We start from the raw sequence: 12,661 nt of genomic DNA on the forward strand, positions 1-12,661 counted from the left end.
CGCCTCTCCCCCCGCCCGCCCTCGCCGCGCACTCCTCCTAGTAACTTCTGTTCGGGGAGGCGCTGCCAGGAATAACCCGGTGCGTCCACAGACCGGGAGGGGAGGCGGCCGCTGCGGCTCCCGCACGCAGACTACTGCGGCCCGGGCCTCGCGGCTCCCTCCTGAGCCCGGTGGCCCCTGCCCCGGGCCCATCTCCGTACCGTGTCAGAAAAATAAATAAAGGGAAGAGGAGCCTGGGCAGGCGGTCGGGATCGCTTCCCTCCCTCCGCGCCCGCCCTCCCTCTGTCCTTAAGGAAATGCTACCAGACACCCCCCACCAGACACGCTCAGCCTTGGCGAGGAGCGGCCGCCGCGGCAGCGAGAACAAGGGCACCAGGGGGGTTTCCTCCCCCTCCTCCTCTCCCTCCTCTTCCTCCTCCTCCTCACCGTCCTCCTCCTCCTTCTTCTCAGCGGTGACTTTCCAGGTGAGCGGCCGCCGCTGCTGCTGCGAGGATCCCCCTCGCCCGCTTGGGCTCGGGCCGCCGCGTCGCGCCCTCCTCCCGCCCCTGTCACCCGGCGGCGGCCGGGAGCTGACAGCCACCCGAGGGGCTCGCGGCCCGGAGGCTGGCGGCCGGCGGGAGGTGGGCTGGAGGTGAGGGGGTGGAGAGGAGGCGAGCGGGGCGCCGCCGAGCGCTGTCTCTCCCCGCCGGAGGAGGGTCTCCACAGGAACATCTTCGGTGACTGTGGCACAAGTCTTGGCCAAGTTGTGTCCTGGACGTTGAAGCTCCCGGGAGCCCGGAGCAACTTGGAGGGTCTCCCGGCCAGTTAACCATATTCCTGCACGTCTCGACTTTGGGGTGCTGGGTGCAGCCTTGGGGTGCGTGGACAGGCCATTCGGGCGAGCAGAGCGGCGGGAATCTAGGTTCCTCGGCTCGGTAAGTGGCCTCGGCGCGGTGTTTTTCCTGTCTCCTTTAGCATTAGGAGCTCGTTTCACTTTACACGAAATCGCCTCCGCCGGACCCCACGGCCCCTCCCGCCGCGCGCCCCCGGCTTCGGGCGGGCGTCCAGAGGGTGAGGGTCGGAGGGGGCGGGGATGGGGGAGACCTCGGGAGGGGGGTCCGGCGCGTTGGGAAATGCGGGGAATACCCTGGCCGAGGAGCTATGCAGATGAGGGGACGCTGCTTTGCGTAAGGTCCTGGGTGGGGGGAGGAGGGGGGCGGCGCGGGAGCGCTGGAGGCAGGAATGTGCCTGGTTACTAATGAGGGACGTGCACCGGCGTGCACCGCCGGGCCACCGCTGCGGCTGCCGCGGCCGCCGGCCGCCAGTCTTCAGGTAGCGGGGGAGGGGGCCGCGCGGCGCTGGCCGGGGGCGGGCGGCCGGGCGGCGCGAGGGCCGGGCCGCCGGCCTGCGGCCCAGCGTGCGCAGCGCAGGAGCCGGCTGTTGGCATTTCGGCGACTCCTTTCTCCTCGCGAGCGAGGAAGGAAGGAAGGAACGAGAGAAGGAAGGAAGCGAGGAAGGAGGGGACTGACTCAATGGAAGGTTCAGGCGGAGGCGCCCTCGGCTTGCGGGTGCACCGGCCACAGAACGGCTCCCCGCGCGGCGGGCTGCCCGGGGTCGCGCGGAGACGGGTGGGGGCGGTTTGCATGCGTGTTCCTCTGTGCGTCTGCCCGGGGACCGGGAAGGGACATGTGTGTTTGGGCTGTGCACTGTGGGGAGCTGGGTCTGCGCCTTTATGTCTGTTCCCTGAAGTGGGTGGAACGTTGGCCCGTTCCGGGAATGTTCCATGACGTGGTGCAGCCACAGGAAGGGGGTTAACGAGGGGCTCTCTGCCGCGGCGGCTCTGCCGGCTGCTATCAAAGCAGATGTGCTGCCGCTGCTCCTCCTCCTCTCTCACCTCCCTTCACCCCTCCCCCCGCCTTTCCATTCTGAGCGTCTGGTACTGGTAGGGGTGAGACAGGAAAACACTGCTGGGCGGGGGGTGGGGGTGGGGATGGGGGTGGGGATGTGTGTGTGGTGTCTGTCGTATTTGGTGGGGGAGACTCCAGATCTGCTCTGCCAGCCCAGCTGTTATCACAGATCGGTGCGCTTTTTACGCATGTGCCTCCCGTGTCCTGTCCCTCTTACATAACACATCCAGTGCAGCAGAGGACACGAGAAAATGCGACCCCAGCCCTCCAAGCCCAAACTGGGTGAGGGGATAGAAGGTCAGGAAGTGTCCCTCGGTGTTGTCCTTCAGGGACATGGCTCCAGTGGGGGAAAAGGAGGGGGGAAGGAGGGTTTTCTTCAAGTGGCTCTTCTCTTGTCTGACTTGAAAGCATCTAAGTAAAAAGGACCGCAGGAACTAGTCCTCTCTAATGGGAAAGCTTTTACATGCTACGCCGAAGAAAAGTGGGTACTTTAACCTCGGGAGTGCAGAGAAGAGAGAGGGTCCTTAATAAAGGCACTCGGAGGAGATGGGCAATAATACGTGCGGGGTAGTGGGCAGTGGGGATGGCTTTGAGGGGACCGGAGGATTCCCCTGATAACAGATAGGTTTCGCTGGAGGGTTTAGGACACCTGTAATGGTTTAGAATTCGCACAGGAAGCGGAGTGTGCAACTGACATTGCAAAAGCCTTACTCTCTGCACAGTTACTTAGGCCTAAAATGAACATAAAAAGGCTCGTTTCCGGTACTTTCATTATAGTGGAAAATTTGAACTGATTTTTCTCCTTCCTTTTTTTTTTGCCATTTTAAAAATAATTCAGGCTACTTCCAAATTAATATTGGTACCCTCCCCCATCCCCAAAGGCTAGACCTGGGTAAGTCACAAGAGAACTGTGTTTTTCTAGCATGCTCAGAGCCCTAGTCAAGGGCTATTGATTTTTCTCTTCAGTACAGTTGTTTCTTCTGTAGTGCATAATCAAGCCCAGAAATTACTTGAAATATTAATAAGATACATTTTAATTAAATTTGCAATGATCTGTCCTCCTAGAAAAAGGCAGTTTAACTTTATTAGAAACATTTCCTCTAGTGATATAGTAATATTTGGTGATATTTGTCCTTGAGGAAATCAAGTTTAAAAAAATATGTGCATATATATTATGTGTAGTGTATATTATATATATTATATTCATATCACATATATATATCAGAATTTGCAAATGTCCTGTGCTTTTTCACCTTATAAGAGTGCCAAAGCAAAATTTTAACCAAGAAATTGTGTAATGAGTAGATTGGTTTTGATTTTTAGGATATAGGCCAAATAGTTTATCAAGACAGAAATGCCCTCCACGTGAGTAAAATGCATATCATTTTCATTATTCAGACAAAATTCCTGTGGAACACCAAGAAGTCATGGTACCAGATGAAAACTGTGCATTTTCATTTTGAGGTGAATGGGATTTACCAACATCACCTTAATGATAGTGTGCTTCAAGTGTCATAATCCTTTTGACCACTAGGTTTGAAATGCAGTATATTTCTTATATACAGAAAAATGTTATATTACAATGGTGAATCTTTTGAAAATTGTCTGAGTTTCTTGCTTTGAACATAGGTCAGGTATAAAACAAAATCTGCTTGTTGGCGACTATATTTCTGTGATGGTGATTGTATTTTATGTGGTTGGCTTTATTAGAGACTGCTTTTATTTATGTAAGGGTATTTATGATTAAACTGATGTGAGATTGATTTGGGGACAATGTTGAGAATGGTAATATATTAATGATATTACAAATTAAGATATAAGTGATTTTTAACTGGTTAGATCCTTGTGGAGGTCTTTGGAAAAATACCATTAGAATAGATAAAACATGTCTATATTTCTCTTAAACATGGAATGTAAAAGTGAATTTACTATGTATATATTATCACATAATGAAATCATGCTATTTGACTACACTGAAAGATTAGCCGGAAGAATCTTTTGATTGATCAGGCTCCGTTTACATGAGATGTGTTTACAAATGTTCTTGTTACTATGAAACCAAAACAGAGACAATGTGTATTTAGGTGTTCCTTGTGGAATAATGGTACATGTGTCTGCTTGAGCTTTTGGCCCTTTGTCACTGTTCAAAAAATTAGGCTGAATCTTTTACGCTGATTCAGTCTAAAATGAAGAATCTTTAAGAATTTACCAGTTTTGTTTTTTGAAGCAGGACTTATTTCAACAAGTAGCAACAACAAATAACATGTACTCTATCTGTGTTGGTTTTAGATATTTGAGTTATCAGTAATTAGCTGAAATTAATCAGAAAGCTTCAACATACGGAAAGTAGCTTTAAAGACTTATAGAAAATGTTATTTGGCGTGGAAAGTGTAATCCATTAAGACAGGGGATAATTTAATACCTGATGTGGTAATTATTATAATAAGGGGAATGTGGCTAAGATCAACTGGGTAGATGGTGGTGGATCAAACTAATCACCTATGTCTATCACAAATAAACACTGTTTTCATGTTTGGTTCATAGTCAACATCAATGGAACTCTCTGTAGGTCTATGCAGTAGACCTGTGGGTGGAGAAATGGTTTGCAATTTGAATCTCCACCTGACAATTACAGTGATATGCTTCTGGTTAATGTATTTATATATGAATTCATTGTGAATCCATATTTTGGCTAAAACTTGGTAGGTAAGTATTGCACCTTTTTAAGTGATATTATAAAAAGGAGCAGAGGCAGTTTTCTAACTCAACTCAGTGGACTTCAGATTTCATAAGGAACTTCAGACCATGTGTGTGGCTTTGCTGTAACCACAGGGGCAGAGCCTTCATTAATCTTGAGTAAAACTATAGTGAATGTTCCAGTGAGTCTTCTCAAAGTTTGAAGTTGTGGGTGAACACAGAAGATGGAGGGAAAATGGGAAAACTTTATGAAAACAAGATTGTGCTTATTTGAAGCAAATTTTGTAAGTGATGTAATTTTCTGTTTGTTCCTGATATTTGATCACAATCAAAAGCATTGCTTTCTATATACTATTTATGGCAACTCTAACAAAAAGGAGGTTATAAATCAGTATTTGTAGCTATGAGGTGGCTCTAAATAATTTGGAAAAAATATTTCAGCATTTTGTCTATTCCTGTGAAGCAACACCCAGGTCTTTGTTTACAAGGAGAGGACACAGCTTACTTGGTCTGTGCAATCTTTGGTTTCTCTGAGGTGGATCATGGCTACTAGCATGAAGTTAGATATAGGACTATACCGTCTTAAACACTGCATTTCGAATAGAATCAGAACTGCTTGATATTTTGTGTCACTATTGTCCTGGGCCAAATAATGTGCTGCTAATCTTGACATATACTCCCATTACCCATCATGTGGGGTATTAACTGTGATGTGTGATCTATCCCACAAGTGTCCATAATGTTAGATTTCCTAACAGTTACAAATTTGGAGTCTGACCATTTGACATATTTGAAGAAAGTGCTTTGGAGAGAAATGATGGAAATGATGTTTGTGTGCCTTAAGACAATTATGGGCAGAAAGCAGGTGGGGTTTGACCTACCCCTTCGGTCACAAGATGGCTGGATGTAAGGTCAGGAAGTACTCAGGGATGTCCAGCATTTTTGACTTGTCACTTCTAATCTTAGCCCTTTCTTCAGAGTATTATGACAGGTGCCCTCGTTGTCTTGATCAATGCAATTTATTCGTCCATTCATTCAACCAGTATTTATTATGTGTCAGGCTTTGTGCTAGACACCAAAGGTATAATGATGACCCAGACCAGAAAAAGAGCTTGTAATCTAGTGGGGCTGACAGATAGTAATCATGAGGTTTGTTATAAGTACTATGGAAGAAATGTAAAGGAGTGTATAACAAGGGGTCTACCACCCCTGTCTGGGAGTGAGGAAGAGGTCTCTCTGAGGAGGTGATGTTTGGGCTGAGACTGCAGGATAAATAAGAGAAGAAAAAGGTAGGTGGGGAGAGGGAGCATATTGTACAAAGAAGAAACGATGCAAATGCGCTGAGGTTGGGGGATATACAGTGTTTTGAGGAGTTGAAAGCAAGCCAGTGGGGCTGGAGGGCACATAACAAGAGAGGTAATGCAAGGTGAGGCCAGAGCATGTGGGCATGTTGACCACATGAATCATTATCTAACTTGGCATAAATGGAGACTGTCCTTGGCACATCAGGGCAGGTGTTAGAGACTGATCATTGGAGAGGGAATTTGGGGGGCAGGGCCTAGAAGCTGGAGGAGGCGTATGTATAGCATGTGTCTTTTCACAATGCTTCCACGTAAATGACCTCCCTGGAAATTTGTTATGATTTTATGTGCTGACATTAGTTTGAGGGGTTTAGTTGTATAATTATTTGCAGATAATTTTTTTTAGGAATAAATAATTTGTTTTAAAAAGTAATTATTTGGGGCTCCAGTTAACCAAATTGGCCAGCATCATTGATTCAGTTAATGAATAACTGCAAATTCAAAAGTCTCTCCAAGGTCACTGTGTGAAGTAACCGATTAATCTTTAGAGCCCTGCATGAGCTGGATCCGTATGATTCTAAATAGCTACTAAAACAGTCAATTCCCCAGATAATTTGTCTACATTTTTGCAAATATCAGAAAGTTTAGAGAAATTTGGATGTGATTTTTTTTTTACTTTCCATATGATGAGGAATCAGTGTAATACATACAAAAGAGTATGAAGGCAAAGAATAGAAAAAAAGAGGTTCTTGAAATACAGCATTCCTTTATGCAGCCTTGGACTAATATTCCATTTTGTCAGCTGTATCATTTAACTATTTTCTCCCTGTTTTAAAATTTATATAATGTAGAAAATTCTATTTAGGTGGCAGAAAGGGTATGTAGTAATCCCAAGCCTGAGCTGTGGAGTCATACTGGGCGTCAGAATGAGTAACTGACAGAATAAAAGGACAAAGATCCCTGACCGCAAGAATTTTACAGTCTAGAGAAGGCGTATGGCTTCTAAGTAAATTTTATTAAAACTTACTAGTGATTTTATTTGAACTAATTACAGAGTCACAGAAAGTTATAAAAGTACTACAGACATAGGTCCTATGTACTCTTCACTTGGTTTTTTTCCCAGTGGCTGCCTTCTAGAATGAGAGTATTATACCAAAGCAAAGAAATTGATATTGTTATATGGCATGTGTATACTCCTATGTCTTGTTACCACAGGTATAGATTCAGGTAGCTACCCTGCTATCAAGAAACAGAACTAAAAGATGTTCCTTGTGCTGCCTTGAGGAGGTGTGGATATAGATCATACCCATCTTCTTTCTCCCCACCATCCCTAAATCTAGACAATAATTAATTTGTTCTCCATCTGTGTAATTTCTTCACATTAATAATGTTAAATAAATGGAATCATATAGCTACAGCAAAAAAACAAACAAACAAAAAACCCAAAAAACAAGTGAATGCAGTGTATAAATGAAGGCATATTTTTTTCCAACAAGAAAGATTAGAAAATCTTTATGGGAAGATGTGATTTTTTTGATTGGGGGCCTTTGAAAGTTGAGTAGAATTTCAGTGAGCAAAAAGGGAAGGGAGAGGGGCTTCCCTGGTGGCGCAGTGGTTGAGAGTCCACCTGCCGATGCAGTGGACGCGGGTTCGTGCCCCGGTCCGGGAGGATCCCACATGCCGCGGAGCGGCTGGGCCCGTGAGCCATGGCCGCTGAGCCTGCGCGTCCGGAGCCTGTGCTCCGCAACGGGAGAGGCCACAACAGTGAGAGGCCCACGTACCGCAAAAATAAAAAAAAAGGGAAGGGAGGGGCCCAGCATAATTTGATCTGGAGTCGTGGGGAATAGTTAAAGTTACGGGAGGGAAAGAACAAGGTGAGCCTGGGAGGGCATATTGGTTCCAGATCCTGTGAGGCTGTATAGCCCTCCTAAGAAAGCTGGATTTCACTTAAGGTTTTTGAGCAGAAGAGTGTTGCTATAATATGTATGTTTTAGAACGATTATAAGGGTATAGGGGATACTGCAACTAAGACCCGGCACAAATAAATAAATAAATAAATAATTTTAAAAAAGGGTATGTGAGTTGGATATCTTGGTAGCTAAGAGGCAGTAAAATTCCTGTAATGCCCAAAAGGGAAGTAACTACTCTCTTACTTCTGCTTGGTAGTAGATTGATACTACTGCCTAGCAATAGGAATTCGTTCATCCTGTTAATGGACATATTTAAAGCACCTTATAAAATAGTAACAAGAGTGATTAAAATATTTTGATAAACATGGCCAAATAGATATGGCAGATTGTCACTCTGAACGAAATTTTAAGTACAGTGCTGCATTACAAGTACAGTGCTACTACAAAACTTTTTACTCCAGAAAACACTCATAAATATAATAGTGAAAGTTGACCATCAAACACCAACTTATAAAAATGGTTATACTTAGAATTACAAGGTATTTGTGTTTTTAGGTATAAATATTTAAGAAATGAAGAGATGATTCATTTCATGGTTCATTAGAATGCTGCTTTTTATTTGATACCCAATTGTACCTAACACACGACAATACTGGACAGATAGCCTACTGCAGTGGATTTGAAAAGCAGTGTTTTTTTGACAAAGATTTATTTGGTGGTTTCGTTTTCTCTGAAAAAGAAAGCAGGAGCTCACTGAAGCTCTTATTATTTGCATTGTGGCAGATTCACTTAATTTCAGAAGCTTAACAAATAGGTGGGACTTTTGAAACTAGGCAGTAGGTAAATGTAGACACAGCCTCATTTGTATTTGCTTGGGGATCTGTAGGCATGCATGTGTGTATGGGCATGTGTGTGCACATGAACACACTCATATACTAATCTTAGAAAAGCATATGTATTCCGTGAGAAAGAAAATTTTGATACGTAAAATACAGCATAGTAATTCTCATCCTCATAGTCGCAGGAAGTATTTCCTTTAAAATGGAGATTAGGTCTAATTCCATAAAAAGAAGATGATAGGAAAGGTAATTTAAATTGGAAGCAGCTTTGTTCACTAAAGTGCTACATTCATTTGAAACAGGTTTTATTTCTTTTGGAAGCCAGACAACTAGTTTAATAGTGTACATATGAAACACTAATTGGGCTTGTTAATTGGATGCAATTAAACTGAGGTTATTTTATACTGCTTAATTGTCTGGCAGTGACATGCGTTGCCATGCCTGTGTAATGTGAGGCAAAAATGGGGGGGGTATAGTGGGAGTGGGGGGTGGAGGACGTAAGGCCTAGTTGTGTCTTTGCAATTAACTTTCCGTCAAAACTTGGAAACAGGTCGTTTTAAACTCTCTGGACTTGACTTGGAAATGGAAAGGATGGGAACAGATGGCCTCTAGAGCCTCTTCCAACTCATATTTTATCAGTTTATAAATTCTACTTTGTAGTTATAGAGAATGCAGTGTCATTATATTCAGTGATTATGGTATTACAAGGATGAACTAAACACTTAAAAAAATCACCACAGTGCCAATTTAGCAAATCCGTTAGAAGGAAAGGAATTTAGGCTTGAAGAGCACTTAGTCTGTGCAGGCTTCAGACCAGGCACTCTCCAGTAACAAACCCGAGAAGATTTGTTGCCATATTCATGGTTACACTTAAGGAAAGGGAGACTCAGAAAGGTTAAGTGGTTTTTGCAAGGACACTCTGATAGTTGGTGGTGAAGCAGGATTTGAACTCAGGGCCATTTGGTTCCAGAAACGTTTGGTCTTTTCACCGTTCCATGCAGCATAAGCAATTGTTTACACATCAAAATTCTTTCAAAAATTAACAAAATCGTCAACGATTTTATCCCTTAGCACAATGTTCTCCACAACAGTTTATGCACATCTGCCAGTGGGAAACGCAGGTAGTTAAGAGCCTGGTTTGAAGTCACACAGAACCGGGTGAATTCCAGCTCCATGACCAGCTGGGGGAATTTATGAAGGTCGGTTACCTTTCCGAGGTTACAAAATGAGGATGATAATATCTGTTTAAGGGCCACTGTGAAATTTTTATGAGAATGTGTATACCAATCTCAATGAGCACACAGTAAACATTTGATACCTGGTAGCTATGATTATTATTAAGAAAAGGTGAGATCAAAAGAAATGACGATAAAAGACTTACATTTGATTGAAATGGTTTAAGAAATGAAGTCAGAAGGCACTTGTTTTTCAATAGTTAACAAATGCAAATAGCAATTAAAGTTCGGGGTGTTTTTCCTTTAGCTCAGCCAGTGCTATACTAGTGAAGTGAACTAAATTCTCTGGTTCTCTGTGGATCATCCTTCTGGAGTTTTTGGTCTAAAAATAGGCTTTGAGGCTGGAATTACCCAACTTGAACTTCTACGTAAATTGCAAGAGCCAGAGAATCAGTATTTACCCCTGGGGCCTTGGGCTTTCTTAGGAGACCAGCTAAACTGTTCATGGGACTGCTGACTTTTATTGTTTGTTTTTTTAAACATTTATTGGAGTATAATTGCTTTACAATGGTGTGTTAGCTTCTACTTTATAACAAAGTGGATCAGCTATACATACACATATGTCCCCATATCTGTTCCTTCTTGCGTCTCCCACCCTCCCTATCCCACCCCTCTAGGTGGTCACAAAGCACCAGCTGATCTCCCTGTGCTATGCGGCTGCTTCCCACTAGCTATCGATTTTACATTTGGTAGTGTATATATGGGACTGCTGACTTTTAAACAAACACTTATTAATTCAACAAAAACTTATTAAGCACCTACTCTGGAAAAAGTGCTATTCTAGACACTGGGGATTCGTCAGTGAACAAAATAGTGAAAAAAAAAAATTCCCTGTCCTCATGGCGTTTACATTCTAGTGGACTAATTTAGAAACTTTTTATGGCATATTCAGCCACTGTACTACTTTCTAGTGTTTTTAGGAATTTCTACTTTTTAATTGGGTCTCTCAACCCAAATAACAGTTATAGAAGCATTGCAAAATCTTACTAAATCAATAATGAAAATATCCCATTTATTATATATATATATATATTTTTTTTTCTTAGTAAGGTAGTTTTTGAAGAGGTACTGTTTTTGTATGACTAAATATTATAGCATTAGTTTTTCTGGTTTTTTGTATTTTGGCTGTGCCGCACGGCTTGTGGGATCTTAGTTCCCCTATCAGGAATTGAACCTGGGCCCTCAGCAGTGAGAGCACGGAGTCCTAACCACTGGACTGCCAGGGAATTCCCCATAGCATTAGTTTTTTTAAAAAAGTTCCTCTTTATGGTTCAGCATTTCCACTCTTCATACCTGTAGAATCAGGTCCTGGCTATTTTTTTATGGGGAGGAAAAAAAGATGGTTTACAAATGACACATATTATTGTAAAATGCATTGCTAAGCTTGCTAAAGTGAAGAGATGACCACAAATTATATTTGGAATGTATATTTTTAATCTTATTTAAATGAACTTTTCAGTTTTTAACTGATAATTTTTGTTATAAAATTTCTAGTGGGTTAGGATGGTTTACACTTTTACAAAAGTGTGGTAAACACAGTGTGTGGTATGCAGTAGGCACACAATAGATGTTTGGTGAATGCTTAAAGTCATAATTCTCCAGAAGCTTACTGTCTACATGGTGAGAAAAGACATTTGACCCAGTGTAAGAGAAGGGGTCATCAGAACCACACAGGGCATGAAGTCCTGCTCTCTCACACACCCAGTCCGTCAGTCTGCTCACCCTTAACTGCTTCTTCGGTTTTGTAAAGAAGTTCTCCAGGAAACAGCTGCCTCACCGATCCACGCTGCGATCACAGACACTTCTTGAAGCCATAGTCAGCGCCTCCTTGGGCTCTGCACTTCCCGTTTTGTTTTTATAGCCAGGGCGCAGATGGAGTCATCTTGAGGTATTTTTTTCCTACAGTTGGACAGAGAAGTTTAGAGTTGAACTGGGATTCTTCTGTACAGGACAGTTTTCTTTGGATGTCTTTTGTTCAGGGTGCTCTGAAAAGGAAAGCAGTGTGAGGATGGTCATTGCTCAGGAGGGTGGGGTGTGAGGAAGAGTTGTTTCTTGGTGGGCCTGCTTGGATGAATTAGCAGAAAACAGAGAGTACTGTATATATTCCTTTCCTCCTTTGAAGACGCTTGCCCTATGGAGGCAGAGAAAAATGAAGAAGCAAAGGCTGGGGGTGAATCTTTTCCTCTCATTTGAAGCTAGTGATGAAATCTGGCGTTGCAACTCAGTAGTGGCCCATGGGACAATCCTGATGGCTGGCCCTGAGACTTTATGGACAGGTCATGGGAAGTTCAGCTTCTCATTATGCAAGGAACAATTATCAAACTTTATTCTTTTTTCTCCTGATGCTTACATTTTGAATAATCCCCATTTCTCTAAGCAAGGGGAAAATCCAGAGTTAGAAACATTGAATTCATTCTCTTTGGGAGAAATAGAGATTTTGGGGGGTAAAATGGGGATTTCAAATATCTCTTGTGCCCGCATCGAGAGGGTGTGCTCATCAGAGCTCACGCCAGGGGTGCAGAGGACACCAGAATGGCTGATGGGAAACCCTGATCCCCACTCTATTGCTTGCCTCATTATTGATTTTCAGAATGATTCAGGCCAAGTGACTGTACCTCTGTTATATTTCACTGTTTCTTCATCTGTAAAAAGTGAAGCATTGTTTATAGCACTGCCCTGCCTCCTGGGAACAGAGCAGGGTAACAGGAGAGAACTGGAACTATTTTTAGGATGTGAAGCAACACTAAGTTTTGAGAATAATTCAATTGTTGAAAAAAACTCTGATGCACAGCA

The 12,661-nt window shown here is 43.4% G+C and overlaps 1 protein-coding gene across 3 annotated transcripts in view; it reads left to right on the top strand.

The window, feature by feature from the left end:
- Nucleotides 1-631: 631 nt before the first annotated feature.
- Nucleotides 632-12,661, top strand: part of HIVEP2 (HIVEP zinc finger 2) — a 192,248-nt gene continuing 180,218 nt past the window's right edge. For 2 of the 3 annotated variants that reach the window (XM_082856098.1, XM_082856097.1), the window contains exon 1: nt 632-914. The gene's annotated coding sequence lies outside the window, so the exon portion shown is untranslated. Of the gene's footprint in view, nt 915-1,247; nt 1,312-12,661 lie in introns of those variants that run through there. The other variant, XM_082856102.1, reaches the window with a different exon arrangement.

The sequence above is a fragment of the Leucopleurus acutus genome (assembly GCF_964270905.1).
Source record: "Leucopleurus acutus genome assembly, chromosome: 15".
Taxonomy (NCBI): domain Eukaryota; kingdom Metazoa; phylum Chordata; class Mammalia; order Artiodactyla; family Delphinidae; genus Leucopleurus; species Leucopleurus acutus.